The sequence below is a fragment of the Priapulus caudatus genome, unplaced genomic scaffold (assembly GCF_000485595.1).
Source record: "Priapulus caudatus unplaced genomic scaffold, Priapulus_caudatus-5.0.1 Scaffold60, whole genome shotgun sequence".
NCBI classification, from domain to species: Eukaryota; Metazoa; Priapulida; class Priapulimorpha; order Priapulimorphida; family Priapulidae; genus Priapulus; species Priapulus caudatus.
Window position 1 is genome coordinate 200,930 of NW_014577121.1, and position 14,525 is coordinate 215,454.

Genomic DNA, 14,525 nt, shown 5'->3' on the forward strand with positions numbered 1-14,525 from the left:
GTTCATTTTCCTCATTGCTAAGCTTTCCCCACTATAGAGTAATCTACATCCTCACACTGCCCAACTAATACCCGATCTCTCTTATACGTCAACCAAGCGCACACTCATTGATATCTGTTCATCATCCACACGTACCACAAAAAATATACCTTTACCAAAAACAAATTTTCTGTTTCCATTTCTACCGGTGTATTAGCTACATGCCCTCTGATATATATCACTCACTTTTCTTCTCCATGCTTACCCGTCATACATAACACGTACAACCACGCCATCTTTCACTTACGACCTACCATACCTGCAGCATCCTACCTCCTTGCGCCCCATAATCCAACTCCACACCCCCCCCATCCCCCTATCACTAGTCTTCCTGTACATTGGCGCGTTTTACCCTCCCCTATGAAAAAAAACTTCCCACACATTGTCCTAACTGTCCTAACCTCAGCTCATGCTTAACCTACTCCGCCAGCACAATAATTGCCCCCACAATACTATACGTTTTCTTGAATATGCTTTTAATCAAACACCTTTACAATGCATTTACCATCCTCCCTATATATGCTTCCACTCACCACCTTTTTATGCTAAGCCTCCCGTCTAGCTTCTTCAACATTACCGACGCACACTACTACACCCCACTCTTCGTATCACTCATTTCGATCGCTATAACATCCACCGTCAGATCACCCCTATTATCTGAAGCCACTTATCTTGCACAACCCCTCTGCGACCCTCACTTCCCCCCCTGTACTTCATACTCTCTACACCATCTCGCTCGCCTACTTTCGTCTCCTTCCACTTCCATACAGCCCCCGTGCCAACTACCAATCGTCGCCGTATTGCTCCCTCGCCCCAACGCACCCGCACTCTCAATCTTCGCGCGACTTCTATACGAGTGTCTCTCGATCCACCTCACTTGCTCTCTGCGTACCCACGAACTTTGACTACATGACTAGCTTAAGTATTCTGCCAACGGAATACCAAAACCTATACTAATGTCATAATTGCCTACCATAATTTAAAACAGGCTGTTCTGTGTCAAAACAGCTTATCACTTATAATAAAATTCGTGATTAGTCTAAATCTATTCCACCCAATGCTGCTAAAAAATCGCATACAGTTTGACTATCAAAACATATAACTGCATGTCAGCTACCATCCCCTGAGAAAACATTTAATCGCTTTTTACACACACAGTATACATCACATCGTCTATATAGTCAAATTCCTATTTCTGATCTCGAAAATTATATTCTGTATATTAGTTGCCCTGCTACTATTGTGACGATATATGCACTGCTATATCAAGTAGAGTAATAGACAGGCATGCTAACTTCAATAAACACGCGCTACATTTCACTTTCACTTACGCTTGTCTCAGACCTACATACGATTACTACGCGTAACTCAACCACTTCGATGCCTCCAAATCCGTAACACAGCTCTCTATTCGCCCTAGCGTCTTCGACAATCGCTTCTCTCGTATACACCCACATATCGCGAGACTACTAGACTCTAAAACGCAACGACACATCTTCCTCCATTTCCCTTTTTCTTTTCTATGTTGCAGTAAACTCGAATGCTATAACCTGCCAACTTGAAACAATAGCCAGCTATCTAACGGACTCTTGTCGTCAGTCTTTTTGCCCTCGGCGATGCCGCGTGTGGCTCCGCTGGAGATTGGACCATCGACGCAACACTCGGCGAGCTAACCTGCACCTATTTACAAGCTGGTACTCCCCCACGCACGCACGCCCCCACAATCGCACGCAGCTCTCAGCTCCTAATCTTTCCCTCCAGCGAGCCATCTCATCGCATCGGGGGCGAGGGGTGCACAAAAGTCGTTAGTAGGGCTTAGCCTATTGGTTTCAAGTTAGGCAGATGTATAACATTCGGTTTCGTGCAACAGAAGGAGAATCGTGTCGTACTTTTATCGTGTATCTCCGGATTGTGCCGGGTATACGACGGAAATCATTCTGCCACGACTGCCTCAGCAAAGTATCATGGTACGCATTTGACCTCAAGTTGGGTGAGCGTACGGGCTTAGCTAAATTTGCTACGTATTTCTAAGCGATGTAAATACTCTCTTTTGTTTATTCTGAAGTCCACCTCCTTCCCTATTATCTCACTTCTCGATTATATCGATGTAGTAACGTCATAACTAGTCAAACCAAAGCCCTTGGCGGCTCTGAGAATAAATCAGCCTTTAATGCACCAGACAGCAGCAATAGCAGCTTTATTCTTGAACATAATCGGCCACCCACTCGCCCCTAAGCAGTATAGGCCATAACTACTCCGTCTACACAGCTACAACCCGCACCATTCCTCGGCCAGCAAACGCTCCATGTACTCCTCCGCAACTGCTAGTGTTGCGCTCTAAGCCAACTCCTCTTTCTGTCAATCAACCACCGCAGCTGTATTCGTCCATCGCTGACAGCCTCTGCCCACCATTCGTCGTAGCCCCTGGTTCCTGTTGCGCCCTCGCCGGCCGACGGTAGCACGACGAACACAGCTGCGATGCCGCGAGACCCCACACTACAACAGCACCACCACAGCTACATCGCTCGTCTCTGCTTGAAGAAGAGCCGTACGTCACATGCTCCCTAACTGCGTCGCCTACGGACCCTATTATCTATACACACTTAATCAATATACTGCTCAACCACTGCAAATACTGGTCCTCAAGCGAAAACTTTGTACCTCATATTCAGAGTTGTTCTACATTAATTTCCATAACCTCAGGTTTGCTCTTACTTATTTCCACACCAGAGTATCATCACATTTTCCCACACGTATATCTACTACACATCTATTATAGATGGTCATAAGCAGTGACTGTTATACAATTAGAGTTTCATGAATCATATACAGGGAGTAGACTAATACGAGGCTCTCTGATATCTACTTTTTTCCTGATAATATCATATTTATATCCTATTATTATTATAAATAAACTATATAATTACTAACTACAGCCTGGGGGCTGGGCTAGGTCGACTAGTAACATACCCTATATCCGCTCTATACATATACTATACTAGCTAATATGAGTCATCTGTCCCCCTGCTCAATCCAAACAGGTCAGCATATACCGTAGTCCCAATTTTAAAAGCATTTGCCCATGCAGCATGTGAAAACATTCTAGTCACACTAAGTTAGCGCTCTACAAATATTTATCAACCACATTGATAGTTCAGAACTTTCACCGAAAATCGTGATAGACCTTGCTCAGTTTGCACGTCCTCGTGAATTGCTTGTACAATTTCACTTCAACAAGAAGACATTTATCTTTTGCAAGAACATAACATATTTAACTATCGTTTCTGTTTCCCTTCTCAATATAACAATTAAGTGCCGCGCCGCGCCCAGCCCCACCCACGCTCATCCTAACGTCTACTCGTCGACTCGTGTCGTGGAGTCCCGTGGATCTCCAGTACAACCGTTAGTCCCAACAGTGTTTGTTACACGCTCGACATAACAGTGGAAGCCACAGGATGTATCAGGAACCTTCTCAAAAGGAATGTTCGTTGGATCGTTATGAAGCAGTCTGCCACGAAAAGATCGCGTACGTTTAAGCTGTCTCAGATTAAAGATGGAACTCCCATCTGTCATTCGGCATAGTAGCAACCAACTATTGCCAAGACAGAATAGCGTAACACTTCATCCACCTTTACCTGACCGCAAGCCCTACAGCCGCCTGCATTAGACGAGCTCCACCTGTAACCAATCTAACGCAGGCATAAAACTTCACACTAATACCACCACCACACTGCACTGGCAGTGGCCACTGGCCTCAGGGCCATAACGGTACATTAACATGCACCTACAGTCACAGCAAGCCATAATTATTATGATTTAGCTATAGCAACATTTAGCTTTGAAATTTCACTGTGACATTGTAGCCCTCATACTTCCAGGCATGTAAACGATCTCTACTTAGCAAAAACCCCGCGGCCCAGTCAAATCTCTCTTTCTAACGACAGCAACAAATCCATGTACCTCCTCTTGAGGCGTCAACAGGTCTTCGACATTACCCTCCTGTCCATCTTCTCCGCGCTCTCAGCCCAAAGTACACTTTCAGGTCCTTTCAATAAAGCCATAAAACATGCTTACGTCCACCGCTCTCAAACAAACAAATTTTCAATCGTCCGTCTCACGACCAGCTCCTCAGAAATGTCCTAAAATCTGCCCCTGTGCCCATCGACCTGTTTGACCCTGTGAACCTCCACATCGCACCTAGTGATGCGTCATTCTTCCTCACCATGCATGCTATGCATGTCCGACTTCCACAGCCATATGGTCGGAGCCGCCGTATTATATTATGTGTCCGCAATCTGCATTTCCTCCCACTATACCTTAGTTAAGAAGTGAATGTTCCCCCCTTCCTTTCTCTTGACCTTTGACCCCCACTTCCTATCATCCCAACCTTTTCGATTACCCCCCCACGCTCCGAACTCGTCACGTACGTCAAGCGGTTAAGGATTGGCCCAACTGTGACGTATCCACGGCAGACACGCCTCGCCCACGCCATACGGCGACGGCTCATCATGCGATTCCTACAAGCTGCATCTGACTTGCACATGACTAAAAATAACATGCATAGGCAGTAGACTATGTAGGGCCTGTGTTCAATGATCTTGTCTAACCAATGCATCCATTATCGGTAATATATTATTAACATACTTATACACATAAATGATAAAACACTCCTGCAATATTTACTTTTTCTCAAACTCTTTTGGACAATGTATACTACTGCCGAAGTGTTGTGTGAAACAGTTCGACCCACATTTGTTGACAATCGTTAGACTGACCTGGCGAAAATCAATATATTCTAAATCGTTATTCCCACAGAACCATAAGTAATGTAGAAAAATAGAACCAAATCAAGCACTTTAGCTTGTCTTACACCTCTTCTTACACTACACAGTTATATGCCCACGATTAATCCATACCTACTATGTGATGTTAGCCTCCCGTCCACACGAGACCTCCTATTTATGAAAAACGTATTGCGCGCTAATTACCCGAATTCTGAGACACATACAGCGGGGGGTCCGCCTAAGGCCGGAGCTCCCGAGCGTTCTCACGCTGGCATTCGCCGGCTCCAATAAATCCGGACCCGGCTCGCCAGGCAAACCTAAATTGCCAACTAAGCAGCAGTACTATATAGTAACATATACAAGCAACCACAATTCGTCTAGAATAAACAAATAGCATGCCCCAAGACACCACAGACGCAATCAACAATACGTAGAGGACTGGTCCCTGCTTCTGGACAGTTTCCACTTCGTTACATCTGACTGTCTGAGCGACAGAACCAATCACTAAAACTCCGCTTGAGAAATAACCCCCGTACTCTCACGGACGTCGACACCAGACGAACAGCGCAGATCAAGCAGATCCAGTATTTCTCAAGCACCGCAAATCTAGTTCGAAAGTCTGGGGAACCCGCGTATTTATCAAATCAAATCACCGGACTTGTTTCAATAGCCTATTTACTGCACCCCGGCATTTTAGCCTCGTGTTGAACCGCACAATATACCAGAATTTCTCTGCTAGTCCACGGTGGTTCTGGTGCTGTGTGCGGCGGCTGTGGCCTGGCGGGGGGTGCTCCCAACCCCCTGTACACGCGCGCGCCGGGGCTATAGTCCCGTCGTGCTACGCAGTTGTCAAGGTCAGTTGTTTCCAATCCCATTCATTAAACAATGCCACAATCTGAAAATATATACTAACAGTTATAGACTCACCTTACCCCTAATTAGGCTCACCTATATCTACCCTCTTACGCTATAACCTCCACAATTTATGGCGCCTATACGCCACTCTGAAATATATTACTCACCATCCCCGATATGTAGAGCTATCGCTATTAATAACTTTGATTGGCCTCTCAACATCAGTCACTCACTCCTTGTCACAATGACGCTCTCGACAACAAGTCCACCTAATTCAAACCCCCGCAACACTACACACTCTGTTAGGAACCACCATGGCCTGTGATTATTCTATCACTTACTCATCCGCGGCGCTCGATGGCGGGCGCGGGCTGCTCTCCACCTCCTCTGCCGAGAACAGCTACGAGACTTCTAGCAGAAAATTGGCAGCAGAAATTCAAATAGTGAGTAAACTCAAACATTCCGATATGTGCTCCGCTGCACTGTTGCGGCTGTGAATCTATATGAGCCTTCTCCAAGTCACACCGCTTCTAACGCTCGTACCCTTAGAGAGCTGTGTCGATCTCATCTCACCGTAAGCCACTCTAAGTATGTATATGGTAAATACACCCACACCATTGGATATACTACATTCTCAAATTCCCTTTACCTTCTCACGACCAACTGCTCGTTCGTGATTTAAAATCTGTCATCTATTTCTAAAACAAGCTACATGTTCTACTATAGCGGTCCGACAACTATTCCCTTGCCTGTGACTCTAGTTCATGATCCGACGCTCACACTGGCAAAGACCCTTCCCTCCCCTATCCGGCTTCAAAACACCAAGTCCCTCTCAAACTCCGACCTGCGCTCCAAAACCTTCTGCGTACAATCTGCTAACATTGTATGACAACCTATTATTAGTTAGTTGGAACCTCACGTTGACTTCAATCATCATTATCTTCGACAAAACATCATCTCTTTTATAATGCATCTGTGCCTGATAATTTATAGATTGTTTCGCTATGTAAATGACAAAGCTCGACACACAGTGCAGACAATAATGATGCATGGTTTTGAACAATGATTGCATAAATCCTCACTCATGCCAGAATTCACCCTCTCTGAACTCCACCTAAATACATGTTCCCACGTCCTCTGCTTATTTCCCTTCTCAGACAGACAGACAATCTAGTAATTATCAACTTACTCTAAAAGCTAAGCACACATTGTCAATAGCAGTAATTGTCTATTGCATAGGAATATATGCACACTTATCTAGATTATTAAAATTTACATGTGCCGCACCAGTATTTATGAAAATACAAATTATCAGTGATAGCGTACAATAATTTATAGTTGTAGAATACGTATTCGGTTTCACATTTAAAATATTCATTTCAGCCTCAACTGCAAGCATGGGGCACTACTGGATAGTCCTCTATATTGGTTTAGACTCGTGTAGAGATGATCTATAGTCTGTTTCTTACTATACAATTCTTGCTGCTACCAGATGACGTTTCCGCTTCACTTATATTCACTTTCGACAAACCTGCTCAAGCCTGCACGTTGGGTTAGTGACCGCACCTGGGGGTACTCGGTATGCGCAGTCTAGTATCGCCATAACTCATAGTTGCCTGATCCAGTCTCTGTCGTGAGTGCCACAGCCCGGCCGCCTCCTGCCCACTCCCAATGGAAAGTGCTCGATCGAACCCACTTCACATGTCGCCGCTACAGATCAAAGCTCACCGCCCCTACCTTCTGGTTACTTCTGTAGTTTCCATGGGTATGAAACCTTCAAGACTTGCCGACATGGAGCTGGTCCATAAGCTGACTAGACAAGCCTGAAGACAGGAAGAGCTGCCATAATGACACATATATATCAAAGCAACCGACATGAAAAGAGAATAATCGATATATATACTTAGAGCCCTATCACTGACTAATATAGCATCCACGCTCAAGCAGTCGTAAACCCATTCTACCGAGAGAATTAATTAATAACTGATCGGGATAACGAAAGTACACCACCGCAACACGACTGTGTATTACATGTATTAGCCTGTAAATAAAGACAATCAGTTTCCGCGTATACTTAAACGGTTCACTCTACAGTTCTAATATTCATTCTTGCTTTCTATCTCCCTGGTGCACGCAACACAGTTACGTCCCGCTTCCACCAAGCAGCAAAGGCGTGATCCCAAAATAATAGCTGCTTGCAAAACGCCACATGCTATAATTTCACCGCCGCGTAGCCGCTACCCCCTAGGGCCATCCACGTAAGCTAGTAAACCCAACTAAAACACACACAATCAAATCACATTTCTATTAGATCACTAAACCTGAATTTTACCTGCTCTCTTCGTCGAGGAACAAATCCCTGCAAGTTGTTGGAGTGAAAGGCATCTGACCGTTAGCCAAAAGGAGGAGCTTAAATCTGTGCCTCTCACAAGGAAACAGCTCCATCCTGCTCGCCTCTAAACCTTGCCCTAAACATTAAAATATCACATACACGCATGCCACGACCGGCACGCACACCACACACACAGACACACGCCACACGCCACACGTCACACTCACACGCACACGCACACGCACACGCACCACGCCACCGCGCACACACACACACACACACGACACTTCTGTGAAATGGTGCAAAATTGTCTGCAGGTATGAATATGCGATTAAATGCAGAGTAGAATTTAATGTGTGCACAGAAAATTGGAACGCTCATAAAAGGTGTCATCAATTCTGATTTTACCTGATACGTTCCAATACAGGAGATTCCCGTGCACAGAGAATTTCTACTGCAGTTTGCAGGATATTGCTTATATAGGTCTTGAGCAAGGTTATCCCATGAGTGGCACTCCTGGTGATCAACTGGCTTGAGAGTAGACACTAAAATATTCAACATCAAAGATTCCCATTACAGATCATCAGATGCACGCACGCACACATGGACACACACGTGCACACACACACAAATGCACATTCACACGCGCGCACACACACACACACACACACACACACAAACACGCACGCACACACACACACACACACACGCACAGCAATTAAAGGGATACTTGACTCTAGGTTCTAAGGTTATTTTCAGTTGATTTAGGTTAAAATTACGCTTCATAAAAAGTTTGGCCCAAAGAGAGAGAACATGGGTCCCAATAAAACCAATGTGCCTAACCCTAACCCTAATCCTAACCCTGGCCCTAACGGCCCAAAGAGAGAGAACATGGGTCCCAATAAAACCAATGTGCCTAACCCTAACCCTAATCCTAACCCTAATCCTAACCCTAACCATAACCCTAACCTATTATATTGATATAATATTATATTTATGTTGATGTAAATGACATTGGTTTTATTGGGACCCATGTTCTCTATCCTTGAACCAAAAGTTTTATGGTTCAATATTTATTAGAAATATTACAAAAAATGTTTTACAGCGGACGGCTATACCGATGCTTACAACAACGGTGGCGCCACTGGCAGCGCACCCATTAAAAAGTTGCACAAAGCAACGTTTCAGCTGCAGGCTACAGACCGAGGGTGTTTCTTATTTATTAATTTAAGAGCAATATCCAGGGTTTCATCTGAGGGAAAATTAGACAAAGGAGGTAAAGGCCAGTTTAGGAAAAAAAACGTCCATGATGGATTCAAATACAGGATGTATTGATATACTTATATGTATCATAATATACTCTCAAATTCTAGAGTAAAGTATTCCTTTAATTAAGGTACAACCTGCGTGTATGCATACATTGCATATATGATCATTGGGTTCTGAAAGGGTAAAGTGTGAGCTAATGTGTTCATTCTAGTACTGGTACGTAGTATATAGTACTGCTGATAGGGTCTATGTCCCCCAGGGTACTGCTGGAACGTACCCTGGTACTAAATACTACTATTTAATATGCCGGACCGTACCTCGCCTACTCCACTAATGAGTCTAGGGAGTCGCCTACGCCTACTCCCTAACCCTAACTCTAACCCTAACACTAACCCTAACCCTAACCATATCAGCTAGATAGTTACCAGGGTACGTTCCGGCAGTACCCTGGGGGACATAGACCCTATCAGCTATAGTACTAGTGACTGTAGCTCTAGTACTAGCCCTTCGATCCGCTGCAGGGGCGCTCCGCTCCTGCGGTGGAGCGAAGGGCTATATAGTACTAGAGCTATAGTGACTGCAAATATAACATGCGTCTAAACAGAAGAATTGCTCTGACCTGTGATTGGAGGATAAAAATAGAATTTGTGACGTTTCGTTTCACAGGGCATAGCCGCGCGTGCATATTTGCTAAGTAATTTGACTAATCGCGCTTCAATAGACTCAAAATTCACAGAGATTAAACCTAAGACATGTGTCTATAATAGCTAGAATTTATAGAAATGTACCGTACCGGTACCTCAAATCGTTCGCTCCATATGATACTGATAGTGATAGTTAGTACACGTTCCTACCGGTCACAGCATAAGAGCATATGCGGCGGGAGTGGGCAGGGTCTATTTTTGCTCATAGGGTCTATGTCCTCCAGGGTACTGCCGGAACGTACCCTGGTCACTATTTGATATGGTTAGGGTTAGGATTAGGGTTAGGGTTAGGTTTCGGGTTAGGGTTAGGGAGTAGACGTAGGCGACTCCCTAGGCTCGTTAGTGGAGTAGGCGAGGTACGGTCCGGCATATTAGATAGTACCAGGGTACGTTCCGGTATACCGGACCGTATCCAGGGTACGTTCCGGTACACCGGACCGTACCCAGTGTACGTTCCGGCAGTATTCCAGGGGACATAGACCCTCTCAGCTCTATTTTTATCCTCCGATCACAGGTCGGAGGAATTCCTCTGTTTAGACGCATGTCAAATATACATATGTGTGTATATTTTTATATTCAAATATACAAATATAAATATACAGTAAATTGTGGCTAGACGGTGTGTGAAACTCCTACTTTTTATACTTACAATCGTGTAAACGATGTGTAATGAATGATTACTGTACATGTAACATAGTGTTTTGCCACAGCTATTTTACGTATCTATGTAGTAGGGCCTATGTACCTGTAACCTATCACATTTTACACCTGGACAAACGAAACGTAAAGTTAAACATACGGCCACAGTTAGTAGGCCTACTAGGTAGTAGTACTAGTAAGGAGTAGTTCACTAGTAACTACAGTAAAAACCCGCGTATAAGAACATAGATTTTAAGAACATTGTTAGGCTAAAATTTCCATTTAGACCCCTTTACATAAGAACCTGTTTTAGGCTAAGATTTAAAGTAGGTTCTTAATTTTCCCTGCAGATGAAGACTTAAAAAGAAACACAGGTAAAAATAAAAAAGACGAGCTCAACAATATCGATGCAATAACAATGCCAATGCCAATGCAATGCTCACAATAACAATGCAGCACCCTGGCATTGTTATTGAGACACAGTACTGCATTATTTACATATACAGTAAAAACCCGCATAAAAGAACACGTCGATTAAGAACACTCAAGCTGAAATGCGGTCAAAAAATTGCATATACATAAGAACACATTCAGCCTGAAAAATAAAAATTTATTGTGGTTAAAATCAATAGTTAATGTGTTACGTGTAAGCATGATTGTACATGTATTTGTATTGACATCTCAACCATAAAAAAACAAACATGTGCAACAACTAAACTCTCCATATAATGCCTTACACATAAACACTACCTGTACTGGTAACACATGCATCACAGTCACTAAGCCCGCGCGTAGCGGCGGTTTCAGCTAGTACATATTAAAAGTAGAACAATTAAGAACCTATTTAAAACCTTTTGAGCCTAATTTTTCAGTAACACCATTTATATAAAGAACATGTTTGAGGCTAACTTGGAAAAATCTATGTTCTTATACGCGGGTTTTTACTGTAGTTGACGTCGTCGGTCAAACTAACACTAACCTGTACTGAGCGAAGCACATACACAAATCAACACAGCGACGTTACAAAAATATCGCTAATTCCAACCATCATGGAATTTTATATCACAAAATTCTCTTTGCATTTCACATTCGCTACGAACGTCGACGTTCTAGTTTTGAACGAGAATCACAAGAGTTTATATCCTCTTACAGCTGAGCTCCGGTTACTCATGATCAGTTACCGCTCGATCGCAAGAGCTTTAGATACAAGGAGATGAATGTAATTGGTTATGTACTTGTGAGCCTCTAGCGCCATTTTAGATCGAAGTTTTACGCACCATCCTCGGATTTTTCATGTAACAGCTAGACAAGAGCGAGGCATTTAAATAATTTACGTGGAAAAACCACGTCCTGAACCTGTCGTTCATGAAAACCTGGAGCCATAAAGCTGTCTTTCACATAAATGAATCCGCAGCGTTATGTAACTGCGGCAGCACAATATTAGTATTGAAACAATTCTGACCCAAGCGTTCATGAAATCCAGGAGCCGAGCAGCTGTCCTCTACCTGTAAGGATCACGAGCATATTACAAGTGCTGCTGCTGTGCAATGTACAGATTGTGTACAATATTTGAATTAAACCAATTAATCCTGATCCAGCCAATCTGAATGCGTGTGTATGTATGCGTCTGTGTTTGTATGCGTGTTTGTCTGTGTGTGCCTAGTGTGTTGCGTGCCTCCATGTGTGCGTGGCGTGCGTGCGTGCGTGCGTTCGTGCGTGCATGTGCGTGCGTGTGCGCAACGTTTTTTCGTGCGCTTGTGCGTGCGTGTGCGTGTGCGCGCGACGTGGCGCTTGTGCATGCGTGCGTGTGTGCGGGCAGGGGCGCAAATCCAGGGGGGACAGGGGACATGTCCCCCCCACGAATTTTTAGAGTGGGGACATCATATCAAATGTCCCCCCCACGATTTTGGATTACCATGATTTTGTGTGTAAGTATGCGTGTGTGTGTGTGTGTGGTGTGTGTGTGTGTGCGCGCGGCGGTGTGTGCGCGCGGCGTGTGTGTGTATGTGTTTGTGAAGTGAGAACCAGCCGCGCTGGAAGTGGGGGGGGCAGAGGGGGCAGCCGCCCCTTTAATTCAAAAAGTGGGGGGGGGGGGTAAAACCAAAAAGCCCCCCCCAAAGAAGAGTGGGAAGAAAAAAGAAAATGTATGAGCTAAGACTTGTTAATTCTACAGTTCAAAAACAAATTTATACATCATTTTAAGTTTTCGCTGCGCGCTCGCGTGATTGACGCTCACGTCGCACACACGCGCTCACGCACCCAACGCCGCACACACCGCGTTCATGCACACACGCCGGACATACCCGCTCACGCACACACGTCACACACACGCGCTCACGCACACACGCCGCAACATACGCGCTCACGCACACACGCGCTCACGCACACACGTCGCACACACGCGCTCACGCACACACGCGCTCAAGCACACACGTCACACACACACGCTCACGCACCCACGTCGCACACACGCGCTCAGGCACACACGTCACAACACAACGCCGCTCACGCACCCACGTCGCACACACGCGCTCACGCACACACGCGTCACGCACACACGCGCTCACGGACACACGTCGCACACACGCGCACACGCGCTCAAGCACACACGCCGCACACACCGCGCTCACGCACGTGCAGCCGCAGCACACACGTCGCACCACGCGCACACGCACCGCACGAGCCCGCGCTCGCGCTACGCACACACGTCACACACACGCGCTCACGCACACGATCACACATACGCGCTCACGCACCCACGTCGACATTACGCGCTCACGCACACAACGTCGCACACACGCGCTCACGACAGTCACACCGCGTCAGCGTACACGCGCCGCACATACGCGCTCACGCACACATGCGCTCACGCACACACGTCACACACACGCCGTCACGCACTCACGCACACACGTCCGCACACACGCGCTCACGCACACACGTCGGCCACACGCGCTCACGCACCCACGTCGCACACACGCGCTCACGCACACACGGCACACACACGCGCTCACGCACACACGTCGCACATACGCGCACACACACACACGCGCCTCACGCACACACGTCGCACACACGCGCACACACACACACACGCGCTCACGCCACACACGTCGCAACACACGCGCTCACGCACACACGCGCTTACGCACACACGTTCGCACACACGCGTTCACGCACACACGCGCTCGCGCACGCCACGTCGCCACACAACGCGCTCACGTACACACGTCGCACACACGCGCTCACGCACACACGTCACACACGCGCGCTCACGCACACACGTCACACACACGCGCTCACGCACAACGTCACACACACGCGCTCACGCACACACGTCGACACACACGTTCACGCGCTCACGCACACACGTCGCACACACGCGCCACGCACACACGTCGCACACACGCCGCTCACGCCACACGTCACACACACGCGCTCACGCACCCAGCGTCGCAAACACGCGCACACGCGCTCACGCACACACGTCACAACACGCGCTCACGCAACCACGTCGCACACAGCGCGCTCACGCACACCGCCCCCACACGCCGCACACACGCGCTCACGCACACAGGCCGCACACACGCGCTCACGCAACCAGTCGCACACACGCTGCCTCACGCACACACGATAAAAAAATTCGTGAGCCCCCTTCGGTCTTTGCCCCCCCCCCTCCAATCGAAAACTGCTTTGCGCGCGCGCTGGTGAGAACCTTTTTATTGTGTGTGATAGTGCGTCAACGATTGGCTCCTTTCCCTTTTTGCTGTTGCCAGTTTTCTTTTATTCAATGTGGCATTGAGAGCATAATAATGATCATGCACAACTTGAGAAAAATGTGTCTTGATAAATTTAGTACCGTTTCTTTTTTAACACGTTTTTTTTTCTTATATTAAATAATTC

At 46.3% G+C, this 14,525-nt stretch overlaps 1 protein-coding gene across 1 annotated transcript in view; it reads right to left on the reverse strand.

Annotated features, from left to right (window-relative positions):
* Positions 1–11,715, reverse strand: part of LOC106821156 — a 23,192-nt gene extending 11,477 nt beyond the window's left edge. The window contains exons 1-2 of the mRNA XM_014825845.1: positions 11,602–11,715; positions 8,419–8,555 (exon numbers count right to left, since the gene is read on the reverse strand). The gene's annotated coding sequence lies outside the window, so the exon portion shown is untranslated. The remainder of the gene's footprint in view (positions 1–8,418; positions 8,556–11,601) is intronic.
* Positions 11,716–14,525: the final 2,810 nt, after the last annotated feature.